General features: G+C 41.6%; 1 protein-coding gene and 1 pseudogene across 2 annotated transcripts in view; both read right to left on the bottom strand.

Annotated features, from left to right (window-relative positions):
- The window catches only part of LOC134792172 (cytochrome b5-related protein-like), a 526,347-nt gene that overhangs the window by 21,419 nt on the left and 490,946 nt on the right, over positions 1–13,982 (bottom strand). The gene's annotated exons all lie outside the window — the stretch shown is intronic.
- LOC134792301 (cytochrome b5-related protein-like) lies at positions 115–12,913 on the bottom strand (annotated as a pseudogene).

Here is a 13,982-nt window from a genome sequence, read left to right on the forward strand (position 1 = left end):
AATTTTCAAAATAACGGAGTCATATCACAGCTCACACGGCCACTAGTAAATAGCTATACGTAAATCGTGAAACAGTGTTGTCATTTTGGATTCACACAGTCACTTTATTTAAATTTATTTTGGTTTAAAGTCATGTGGTTTGGTTCTCAAAAGCTGTTTGTATTGGTTTAAGAACGCCTAATAGAACGTAGTCGTCCTCAATTCTACTTGAAACTTTTTACAATGTTCAAGGACTACTGGGTAGAGGTATTTGAGCTCGGCGTGGTCCAAGGTTGGGAACATGTGGTGCAGAAAGTGATCCCCGAACCGCGTGAGAGACTTGAAGTGGTTGCCTGCGTAGTCAATCCTCTCCACCACCGTGTCGAGCTGATGGAGTCCCCAGTCTACGTACTCGGCCCTGGAAGAGTAGTCAAGTTATTGTAAGAATTTTGCTATCAACCAAATCAGTACGGTTATGATGGTCGTTCTTGTCTACGTGACAGCGTGATAAAACGGTGTCCGTCACTTTCTATCCCGCGGTGTTAAAAAGTGACAGTTATTTTATCATGTGGATAAAACCATCCATGATACGCCTGCGGAGAACATAACTAGGTCTCGCTTGTAGGCCTTTGGCTAGAGTTTAATATAAAGCAGATCTAATGTTTGGTCTTCTGTTGACACCATAGGTATAATGCTTATAGCGACATCTAGTATGCGTATACAATAAAAAATATTTCTAATTTTCATAAAATTTAAGGAAACAAAGGGTGAATTAAAAAAGTGACCCGATCCGGGCAGTCTTTTTATAAGATAATTTAGCTATTCTGGCACTACACTCTTAAAATACTCTTTTATTTAAGGGGCCCACAGATTACCAGTTCGCCGGACGATATCAGCCTGTCAGTTGTTCGGAGCTGTCAAATTTTGCGTTGCGAACTGGTAATCGGTGGGCCCCTTAAGAGTGTAGTGCCAGAATTGGTATAATAGATATGTACACCTGAAAAAAAAAATGCACGATCAATGTTTGGAATCAGAGGGCCTACGGCGAACCACGTTTGACGTGTCGCCTCCCTGTCACACTTACGTACTAATTTACAAGTGCGACAGAGAGGCAACACGTCGAACGTGGTTCGCGGTAGGCCCTCAGTCTCCATATCTATTTCTAGCGGACAAGTAGAGGTAATCAAAATGTATTACTAATGTTGGCTCAGGACCGCTTCGGCCTCAGTTTCATTTCGGCAACTTCTTAAGTAGTTCTCATTCGCATTTGGTCTACTGTTCCGATTCGCCAGCATTCCTATATCGTCACTTTCTTATCTCGCCCGCTTTCTTACGTGGGCCACTGTAGTAACTTGGTTATATTCCTAATTAGACTACAGTGCCGATTCGTCAACACTCCTAATTCGTCCATAGTTAGTTAAAATAGTTCTTTTATATGGCCAGGATCTCCAGTCAAATCACATTACCACAGAGTTCTTAAGCCTTCTTGAGCTTACTGCGAGACTTAGTCAATCTGTGTAAGAATGTCGAAATAGAGTCGAAAAGTGGTAGACCACTTTTTTGGCTGACTGTACCCTACTATGTACGGCAGCGATAACAAAACGAGTTCATCTGGTCTGATCGGTAGGACAAAGCGGAATTATGATTTTCGGTAGTCCGATCAATCGGATCAATCGGAAAAAAAGTTCATGTGGTCCGACCGGTAGGACAAAACCGGTAGGACCACGTGGCCAGAGGGGTTGGTATAGTTGTTTTATATATTCGTGATGGTGCACCCGCCATTCTGATTCTCATGTCGATAACTACAAATAAAAACCGATATTGTTTTAAAAATGTATTTGAAATAAAGTAACTGAAAACAAGACTTGCTTGAATGACTACTGCTCATTCAGCGAGTACAACGTCATGTTCCTCAAGGTCGAGCGTCACCATACCTTTTTGAAACGTCATTCGCTATGCGAACGGTAACGGCCAGAAAAGCCCTTTTAAATATTTCTTTCAACGTTTGATTATGTTCAAAATATTCTTCGGCCAACATGTCCGCCATAAACTCATGCCGTTTTCTGAGACCAAAACTGTCATCCGTCTGCGTGGAAATATGCTCAGCAGATTCGTCCGTCTGAGTAAAGACATCTTGGGCAGATGAATTCGGGGTTTGTGAGAAGCTTTCTTCTAACTGTGGCTGAGGTGTTTGTGTGCCACGATGTACGTACAGGTCAGGTGTAGAATCGGTTGATCTCAACCTGAAAAACTCTTGTGTTTCAGCTTGATAAGCTTCCTCTACAAATCCAAGTAGTATTGATTGGCTATATTCGTTGTCCATCTCTGAAAAAAAAAACACTTGTAACTACCTATTTATCTGTCTTTCTTAGATACCTATTGAGCTAGAAAAAATATTTTATTTGAATAAAATGTGTGCTGCTTCTGACAGTTTAAGTGACAATCAGTATTAATTCTACATTCTCAATTCAAATAAAAGAACGCGGACGAGTTGGCACTTTGGTCGAAATAGGAACGTAGACAAAAATGGTATATTGACGATATCAGATATTGGACGAGTTGGCACTATGGTCAAAATAGGAATTTAGACAAAATGGGGTATTGACGATATCAGAAAGTAGGCAAGTTAGGAAGGTGACGATTTAGGAATTGTAGGCTGACGACATGGCACTGTGGACGATTTATGGAGATGACGAAATGAAACTGAGGCCGAAGCGGTCCTGAGCCCTAATGTTGATTGGTATTTCATTGCTGAATTGTAATATTTTGCATAATTTTGTGCTGATACCGTTAGTGGCATAGCATTTTCGTACAGAACCAGCATACTTATTGAACTTATACTGCTCTGAACTTCTCAACATTTATTGTTATGGGGGGAAAATATGCTAAAGGCTAAAGCTAAAGGATAGTTGGTGTTCGAATTAAATCAGATTGGTTTATTATATCATACCTATCCTTATCACCCTTGTGGATGGTATGTAGGGGAAACTATGTCACCACTAGTTGTAATGGTAAAAACAGTGCGGGTGGCTGGGCGGCGGCTGCGGCATCCTGGATCGAGAACGGCTGTACCTACGTGGCCTTGACGGCGAGCGCGAGCGTGCACGTCCTCTTTTGTAGCTCGTAGTTAAATACGCGACTTGCCTTGCCAGCTCGCTCACTTGCTGCGCCAAGGCGTCGGTAGGCGAAGCGGGCGCGAGGGAGACGGGGGCACGCTGGAGCGTAGGTGGTAGCAGCAGTCGCCACTTGCGGAGCACGGGGAGCTGGAGGTGCTAGCTCGTATACTTTATCGGCTAGGTCAGCGAGCTTATCCAGGGGCTGGTCAGACTGCGACGCAAGTATCGTCTGGACATGGCGGTAAACGGTCGCACCAAATTGTCCTTAGGAGGTCTGAAGTTGCCGCGGCGCCGGCCAGGTTTTGTAAAAGGCGCAGAAATTGCGATGGGCTGCGGTCGCCCAGCTCCTCTTGGACAAGCAGTTGTCGCGTCCGTTTCTCTTGCGACGCGGACAGACGTTTTATTAATTCGGCCTTAATTTTGGGATATTTCTCGGTAGCGGGAGGGTTAGTAATTACATCCTTTACCTCCATTGCATAGCGCGCCTCTAATTGCCCAGCTACGTAATAAAATTTGGTATCGTCAAGTGTGATTTTCGATAAGTGAAACTGAGCTTCGATCTGGGCGAACCACAGGGCGGGCTCGTCTGCGTTAAATGGAGGCACGCGGACGCCAACCCTACATACCTGCGCCTCCTCGTTTGCGTCGGCATAATCTTCGTGGAGATTTTCTTTCGACATCTTGCGTTAGTCGGTAGTCACCAATGTAGAAAGGTAGAGAAGGCAATAGAGAGTACTCTCTCCAGGCGGCTGTTATGCCTGGGGACCGAAGTCCATATGTCACTCCAGAGTTCCGGAAACAAGTCTTCAACCAGCTACACCAATTTCATCATCCAGGATGTTCAGCTACTGCGCGACTGGTCTCTGAAAGATTCGTATGGCCAGCGATTCGCCGAGATTGTAGAGAGTGGGCCAAACAGTGCTTGAAATGCCAACAAAGCAAAATCAATCGTCATACCATTTCACCACTTTCCACTTTCACCACTCCATCCTCGAGGTTCGCTCATATTCATCTCGACCTCGTAGGGCCCCTTACCCCGTCTTCTGATTACAGATACTGCCTCACCGTCATAGACAGATTCACGCGATGGCCTGAGGTGTTTCCACTCAGAGACATCACTGCTGAATCCTGTGCATCAGCCCTGGTATCTGGCTGGGTTGCCAGATTTGGATGTCCGCTGCGGGTGACCACAGACCGTGGTCGTCAGTTCGAGAGCCAGCTCTTCAAGGCTCTGACCACGATGGTTGGAGCTCATGATCTCCGCACCACTGCTTATCATCCAGCCGCCAACGGGATGTGCGAGAGGCTCCACCGTCAGCTCAAATCCGCCATCATGTGCCACTCATCTTCATCGACTTGGACTGAATCTCTACCCCTTATCCTGCTTGGTATTCGAAGCGCCGTGAAGGAAGATTTACAGACTACCCCGGCAGAGCTCGTCTATGGCGAGACGCTTCGTTTACCCGGCCAGTTCCTGTCACCTATACAAGACTACAAAGTGGCAGATATCACTGAGTACGCCACACGCCTACGCTCACACATGGCTAAGCTCACACCCAGACCAGCATCATGGCATATTTCGTCATCACCATTTTACATTCCACGTGACTTAGATTCATGTTCCCATGTGTTTCTTCGAGTCGACCGTGTCCGCAGCTCGCTTGTACCACCGTACGAAGGCCCATATAGAGTCATTAAGCGACAGTCGAAATTCTACTCTATCGACATTAAGGGCAAGATGAACAATGTGTCGATCGACAGACTCAAGCCAGCATTTGTCATGCGAGAAGAGACACCGCAATCCCCTGAGACGGATAACAGCGATGCTAACAAAGAGAAGCGAACGAGGACTGGAAGACTAGTGAGGTTCCCCGCTAGGTATCGACCGTAGTCACGGTCTGGCCAGGGGGAACATGTGGCGACCACCGGCTCGCCACTCTCCTTACTCGCCTAAGTCCGCGCGCCTGCGCGATGCGCCACCGCCGTCGCTATGCGACGGATATACCTACAGATAATTCCTTCTGTCTAAGACGTCTAAGACGATAAAATCTTACGTTATTTTTAATTCGTTGAATTGTGGATTTTATAAATTGATGTAAATAATATTGTAAATATATTTGTAAATACTCTCCGCGTCTTCTCTTGCACATGACATAGTTTCCCCTACATACCATCCACACCCTCAAAGAAGTTATCTTCAGCGTGATGTCCAGCGGTTATTCCATACATCACGAAGAAGAAGCTAGCGGACAACATCGTTCTGAGCCAGACTGGGATTGTCCAGTACAGAGGCAGGCCTCCGAAATACCACATCCATGTCGGTACCAGGAATGGAATTGCGTTGGTCCAGTTTAAACGCTTGCCTTCGTGGTTTATTGTGGAGAATACAACTCTGAAATTTTAAATACTCGTTACTGCAACATGTACGCATTCAAAATCATCTTATATGGGCCGAAGGATGAGTAAAGGACGACTTCCGCAAGAACGGTCTGGGTCCGGACACCTCGGGTCCGATACTTCAGTTTTCTATAGAGAACATCACGTGATCATCGGTCGCCCGTCACAGAAAACGATGTGGCGGATGTCTCGGTTCGGACCCGGACCGTACTAGAATGAGTCATCCTTAATGCCGGTCATAGGCATCTAACTGTTCCTTATGACGAACAGATCGCTGGTCTATCTTGTTGAAAACTTAATAATATAGTAAAATTTAATGAAGAAAAAAATTAATTGGAAATATCCTATAATATATTATATACTTACTCTTTTCCTAGTTGCACCAAATATGCGAATGAATATATCACGGGCCAGTATACGGCAGCCAGTTTCTCAAACATGGTTTTAGACATATAAGGCGAGAACACTAAGAAAGGCTAAAACGCACTAAGTTCTAGGTCTTGAGCCGTATTTGTATGAAGGTGATGTGATAATGCGTGCATAATGCGCCAGTCTCTGAAAAAAATATGATAAAAAAAGATACGGAAAAGAGGGAGGGAACAAAAATGAAATTTTGATAATCTTGTTTTTATTGCTGCCTTCAGCATTGACCCTTCCCTCGAGGCTTTTCTAATAAGGCCAAAACTACATGTTATTGCTTTTTTTGTTGTACGGGAATTCCTTGGCCACGTTATTGTTTTGATATAATAATATGTAGAATTATAAAAGTACCTACTTATACTTAATTTTAGCTCGACTACACACACGGACACACCGCAAGTAGAAACAATTTATGGCATACAACTATAAAATCCTAAATAGATTTGGCATAACATGGGCATAACTGTTGTGACACTAATTTAATTAGGTAATAAAATAAATTAGCGAAAAAACGTATACCTATTTGAAGTATCAAAATAATATATATGTGTGTTATTTTAAAAGCCCGAAGTACGTTGAAAATTTGGATTAACCGGTACCTAAGAGTTACCAACATAGTGGTAAAAATTTAATTTCACAAATCTGAATAATGCGAAATGTGTCTGTGATGCAAAGCTAGCGCTAGCTCGGAAGTTTCGTCTGTTGGTTCATAAAATAACTTTTGTTAGATCGTAAATTCTAAACTTCGGGATCCACGTTTTAAGACTCCTGTAATGCATTATCAATATCATACAATATTTATTTTCATCCCCGTCGTTGCTAGCCCAGTTGGTTGTCGGTGGCTTGGCGAAATAACTGATTTATATTTTGGGGTTTTTAGAGCGGTATTATACAACAATATTATTACATTAGGAATTCGGTCTAACATGAGTCATCCCTAATAGTGTCATCAACTAAAGTTAATTATAATTATGAACCGGTGAGCTCCATCTTAGGCTCTGTCTTCACTTTCCACCAGGTGTGACTAGAGCCAATCGCCGATCAGTTTATATTTATATATATATATGATTCAGGAGACGTGAGCAGGACTAACACTGCGCATTTCGTAAATTATAAGCATCTGTTTCGTATCAGTATTAGTGAGGTTAACGTAAATTTTCTAGTAGTGTTGAAAAAAAAAGTTATTAATTTATTTACGACATGCATGGTCACCCTAAAATTAGAATACTAAACTACCGATATTCTGTGTCAAATTGAATGTCATCACTGTCATCACGGTCTGGTTACTTTTGAAAACTCGTATCTCACTCAAGTTGACAGTTGATTTTCTTCGTCATCAAAATGTTGTCATTACGGTTAAAGAGGTTTTATGTTTATTAATTAGGTCTTGTAGGGTGACCATGATTGTAGAGAATTAAATTTGCCCTCACCAAAAACTTAAAAAATAGGAAAAAGTGTGGTTGTTTCACCTAAATACAACGGTGATCGATCAATTATCAGTTACTGAGTGTGCAGGATTAGTCCTGCTCACGTCTCATGAATCACCCTGTATATATATATATAACGATAACGTCCGATCTCTAGCGCGGTCCGATCAAGAAGAACTACCAGCGGCGGACCCACACTGCTCCCGCCTCCAAGTCAAGTTTGCAAACCTGCTCGACCAGTCTACCAACATAACAACAAAAATGCCACCTCGTGCCGAACTTCACGCAAGTTAAACCACTTGACGTTCGAAAGCCTTTTACCTGTCATCTTACTTCAACAATGCGCCAATAGACGGCGTTACTCTCTACGCAACTTTATTTATTTCGTTACAACCAAGTAATACGTAGCTCAACATTGCTAATCAATTTTATACAGGCGTCTAAAATAATGAACTATAACGCTGCAATACGCCTTTCTGGTGTCAGGCTCCGACACATATATATATATATATATATATATATATATATATTCACGTCTCATGAATCACCCTGTATATACGCAACGCCGTGAAGGTGATGCGTTTCGAAGGCTTCTGTTATATCATTTCCCTGGTCAAAAATAAATTGTAAGGGGCTAGGTTAGAGGGGCGGGAGGGGGAGTATGTCTTTTGTGAATTCGATGGGAATATAAGTTGTATATCCATTGTGAATGTTTTACTCAGGTTTACTTGAAAATGTTTGCAAAAACTATCGTGTAGGTAATAGCTGTCTCTTTGACGTGTAGAAATAATTAAGTGTCAAAAACGTCACATTACAAAGAATGTGTCAAATTTTATTTGCTTATATTATTTTTCAAATGGCTTATAGGTACTACGGTGAGAGCCGTCATCTCAATACGTTATTTCGTTTTAAGGTTAAGAATTGCATGGAAATGACAGCTGTCACCGTACCCAAGCTATGTTAAAAGTACATTGTTAGTGACGGCTAACATGTACCTATGTTCGAATTCACAAAAAAATAAATTTACTCGACCTTATTGTCAATGAATATTAGAGGGCGTGTAAGTTTATTTTTGAAACGTTAGCTTGTAAAGATGTATCCTTGTATACGCGACAGAAATAGAAAAAAGGGTATTAGGGCGAATGACGCGAAGGATAATAATAGTCTTGGCGAATACCGGAAAATGGCGATTAGAACTATTATTACTAATCAAAATATTTCTCATTTTTAAGATTGTCACATTTTGACATTGGAAATGTCTTTTCGTTCGCTCCAGTATACGGTCCGATTTCACGAAAAAGTGCGATCCCCTTATAGCTGCTTTGTTACTGCACACCGTTGTATGGGGACCTTGCACTTTGAGACTATGCGCTGAAACTTGGCACAGTTGATTCTTAGCTGGTCTTGAGCAGATACAGACCGGGAGCCGTCGAGAGCCACCTCTCATTTAGTGAGGGGGGAGGGGGAAAGTTCGACGCTGCCGCGCTTCACTTGGAGCAACATTTCTCTAAAACTATACCTATTAGGGAATGTAATATATCATTTTCGGATAAATTAAGGATGAGGAATCTAGTTTTGGAACAAAAACAATGCACTTTCTAACAAAAAAAAAGCATAAAGTAGAAAAGACTAAAAAACGTATTTTTTATTTTTTCATAATTACCAATTTTTTTTTAAAGTGTAGCAGGAATCTGAAAACAAAAAATACAGTCGTAAAGCTACACTTATTACGTTTAAGAAAATATATAGTTTAATATACAAAACTGTTGATAAATGGGAGATAAAAAATAATATTAAGCGTGGGTCAGAGTGATCTCAATACAAAATATTATGAATGTGGGAAAGTTACTTATAATTTGTTCTACAATCGTTTATTTTTCTTGTTTTTCGTAAATAACTCGTAAACGGTAGCCCACAGCAAAAAAATATCTTTTACGTAAATAATCTGTTTCAGATTTCTTATAAAATAAGTACTACTGTTTTTCGGTACCATCAATATTAAAAAAAATATTGAAGGGAGAAAATAAATACTTAGGTCCCCTTTTTTAGTCATTCGTAAATAACTCGTAAACGAAGGCCAATAGCAAAAAAATTTTTAGTACATGAATAATTTACATAAAATTTCCTACAAAAAAGGTCATTCGGACTTTTTCGGTAGGATCAATATTAAAAACGATATTAAAGAGAGAAAATAAATTCTAAGGTCCCCTTTTTAAATATTGATCCTAGCGAAAAAGTTTGAATAACCTTTTTTGTAGGAAATTTTATGCTAATTATTCTTGTGTTAAAATATTTTTTGCTATTGGACATCCTTTACGAGTTATTTACGAATGACTAAAAAAGAGGACCTTAGTATTTGTTTTCTCCCTTCTATATTTTTTTTAATATTGACTTTAGCGAAAAAAAGGAGCACTTATTTTATAAGAAATCTGAAACAGATTATTTACGTAAAAGATATTTTTTGCTCTGGGCTACCGTTTACGAGTTATTTACGAAAAACAAGAAAAATAAACGATTGTAGAACAAATTATAAGTAACTTTCCCACATTCATAATATTTTGTATTGAGATCACTCTGACCCACGCTTAATATTATTTTTTATCTCCCATTTATCAACAGTTTTGTATATTAAACTATATATTTTCTTAAACGTAATAAGTGTAGCTTTACGACTGTATTTTTTGTTTTCAGATTCCTGCTACACTTTAAAAAAAATTGGTAATTATGAAAAAATCAAAAATACGTTTTTTAGTCTTTTCTACTTTATGCTTTTTTTTTGTTAAAAAGTGCATTGTTTTTGTTCCAAAACTAGATTCCTCATCCTTAATTTAACCGAAAATGATATATCACATGCCCTAATAGGTACAGTTTTAGAGAAATGTTGCTCCAAGTGAAGCGCGGCGGCGTCGAACTTCCCCCCTCCCCCCCACAAAATGAGACGTGGCTCTCGAGGTCTCCCGGTCTGTATCTGCTCATGACCAGCTAAGAATCAACTGTGCCAAGTTTCAGCGCATAGTCACAAAGTGCAAGGTGTCGTGCAGTAACAAACTAGCTATTATATCTCGGAAAGTTGTGAAGATATGATATTAAAAAATAGGCTCAAAAGACGCATAATCACGAGAGCTGTAAGGTGCAAAAATAATTATACGAGAAAGTCAAAAACAAAAAAAGTTATGGTCGAAATAGTGAAAATAAAATTCAATTTTTCCGAATTTTGATTTTGGTGCTCGATAATTTGGAAACGAAGAATGAGAGGGAGAGGGAGAGGGAGAGGGAGAGGGAGAGGGAGAGGGAGAGGGAGAGGGAGAGGAGAGGGAGAGGGAGAGGGAGAGGGAGAGGGAGAGGGAGAGGGAGAGGGAGAGGGAGAGGGAGAGGGAGAGGGAGAGGGAGAGGGAGAGGGAGAGGGAGAGGGAGAGGGAGAGGGAGAGGGAGAGGGAGAGGGAGAGGGAGAGGGAGAGGGAGAGGGAGAGGGAGAGGGAGAGGGAGAGGGAGAGGGAGAGGGAGAGGGAGAGGGAGAGGGAGAGGGAGAGAAACACAAAATAAAAACTTATACAGAGAAACATAAAAAAGAAAAAGTGCCACGAAATGGTCTCACCTCAGCATGTTGCTGGCGGCTGCTAGCAGATAGCTGATGCTGAACCCTGGCTGTACCTAGTGGAGCTCGGGTTTAATACAACATAAGCACACGCTGTTTTGGTCATCGGACTCGTCTCGATGAGCACTTAGGAGAGTAGTACCCAAGATAGAGCTGATGCTGAACCCTGGCTGTACCTAAAGGAACTCAGGTTTGTTGCAACATAGGCACACGCTGGTTTGGTCATCCGACTCGTCTTGATGAGCACTTAGGACAGTAGTACCCAAGATAGAGCTGATGCTGAACCCTGGTTGTACCTAGCGGAACTCAGGTTTGGTGCAACATAGGCACACGCTGTTTTGGACACCCGATTCGTCATGATGAGCACATGGTAGAGCATTACCCAAGATAGCTGATGCTGAACCCTGGTAGTACCTATTGGAACTCAGGTTTGGTGCAACATAGACAAACGCTGTTATGGTCATCTCTCGTCGCGTCAAACTGCTGTCAAGAATATTTCATATCTTGCAGCAAATGGGCCGCTGCCGATCACCACTTCTCGAGTTGACTACGGATTTGCCGTGTAATAATTTTCTTGTACTTTGAACATTAATATATCCTGCTTATTAATCGAAAAATGAAATATGTACCTATACTTATGCGCCACGGCGACAATTATTCAAACTTGGATACGCGTGTGGAAATTTTGCAATTTGTTTGTTCACATGCGTTATGTCCAGGATACTTGTGTTAGTCTAAGAATAAAATAATTATCATTCAACGTTGTAGTTTTTATTTTGTAACTTTTTCCTTATCCAGACTTTCTCGTCGCTCAGCGACAATATTTTTTCGAATTCCGTAGATTCATTTCCAATGTGCTCGATAGTCGTGTGAGGCACGAAATCTGTGAATTTTTAGACTATAAGGGCTGATTTAGACGGCGCGCGAACTCGCATGCGATTTTAGTTACATTGCGGACTGTTGGTTACGTCCAATTCAACCGACCGATCAAAACCCCATGGTATGAAACTCGCATGCGAGTTCTCACATCGTCTAAATCAGCCCTTCGGATGCGTTTCGACCAGAGATGTGCGAGGATGCGTTGCGAGGGATGTGTTTTTAAGAACCAATAGAATCTCTGCACGCTGAGCGAGCAAAACAAATGAAGTGATTCTATTGGTTCTTAACAAACACATCCCTAGCCACGTATCCTCTCACATCTCTGGTCAAACGCATCCGAAGGGCCTTAGGGCAAAGAAATGAGAAAAAGTCGAAAGCCAAAAAAAACCGGGCAAGTGCGAGTCGGACTCGCGCACGAAGGGTTCCGTACCATAATGCAAAAAACGGCAAAAAAAAGACGGTCACCCATCCAAGTACTGACCCCGCCCGACGTTGCTTAACTTCGGGCTAAAATCACGTTTGTTGTATGGGAGCCCCACTTAAATCTTTATTTATTCTGTTTTTAGTATTTGTTGTTATAGCGGCAACAGAAATACATCATCTGTGAAAATTTCAACTGTCTAGCTATCACGGTTCGTGAGATACAGCCTGGTGACAGACAGACGGACGGACGGACGGACGGACAGCGGAGTCTTAGTAATAGGGTCCCGTTTTACCCTTTGGGTACGGAACCCTGAAAACCTTAGTAAGAGTCATCCACTCGGCGCCACCAGGGTGTACACTCGCGAAAGTTGTCAGATCATATATCGAGTCGTGTATTCTCCAGGCCTGGTAGCACGGTCGCATTTTTATCGCTTGTCACCATACCTGTCACGTTCTAACGAGTATGTAAGTGCGAAAGTGACGGGCATAGTGATAGAAGATAAAAATGGAACCATGCTGCACCCGCAGAGTCCCTCGGCGCCGTCTTGCAGACGCTTGCCCTTCAGCCAGTGCTGCGGGGTTCGCGGCTCCGCGTTGCGCGTCACGGGATACGGCAAGTGCGGAAAGCTGACTTGTCGTCGATCCTCTACGACTATTCCCTCGGAGTTTGGTGGCATCCTAGTCTGATCTTAAAAGTTTTTTTTATTTTAATACCTACATACATGTGTTATTTATTATTATTGTATTATACGCCTATATTATATAATATAGGCGTACTAAACATAATTGAAACATTGAGTTATTACTATAGTTATAGTTATTATTGCCATACTAATCAATGAAATTGTCGCAATCGAAACCTGTACCACGCGACCAAAACGTCGTAAGCGCCGTAAATTCAATTCTATGATGTATTTGTATGAGTGGAGTCCTGTCTCATTTTTGACGCACTTTTAATAGATTTAAACGTGCACTGTTTTATCAATTGAAGCCAGATTCTGTAATTCCTGGTGGCAATAAGCTGTAGGCGCGCATTTTGCGAAATGTATCGACATTAGTAGGAAAGCGTGTAAGGGCGTATGTCGAAACAAACCGACCGTAAATATACGAGCAGAAAAAAAAACGCTAATGTTAAACCGCTCTAAAGCCGACCACTGACTAACAGGCCGCCGGACGATATCGGCCTGTCAGTTAGAACAAAAATTTGACAGTTCCGAACAACTGACCGGCCGATATCGTCCGGCGGACTGTTAGTCAGTGGTCGGCTTAAGACGAAACAGGAGCTGAGTTTTAAATATTTTAGGTAAATATACCCGTCTCGCTAACGGAAGCGGCACCTAAAAGTAGTGCGATAAGGACAAGGCAAAAAATCCTGCGTAAAAATCTCAAAAATCGAGGTTTCGTACTCCTCCTGGTTCCTCCTCCAAAACTTAACCAATCGTAACCAAATTTGGAAATCTAAATGATTATGAAATTATCTGTGTCGGACCGTTTTGCTTTTTTGGCTAATTGATATCAGTTTTGAATGCCACGCCTCTCATTGCGGCATAGTCAATTAGGCCATTTTGGCCATTTTTCATATCATCATATCATATCATATATTTATTGCATCCATGGTAAGTACACAGGTGTTACATAGGTAATACAAAGATGTTTCACATGGGCCCTGGTAGGGCACGGCAATATTCTTAAATCTAAGGATTGAGTTTGTATGTATGTAGGTACCATTAACAATATCTTATTTCA

This window comes from Cydia splendana, chromosome 7 (assembly GCF_910591565.1).
Source record: "Cydia splendana chromosome 7, ilCydSple1.2, whole genome shotgun sequence".
Lineage (NCBI taxonomy): Eukaryota > Metazoa > Arthropoda > Insecta > Lepidoptera > Tortricidae > Cydia > Cydia splendana.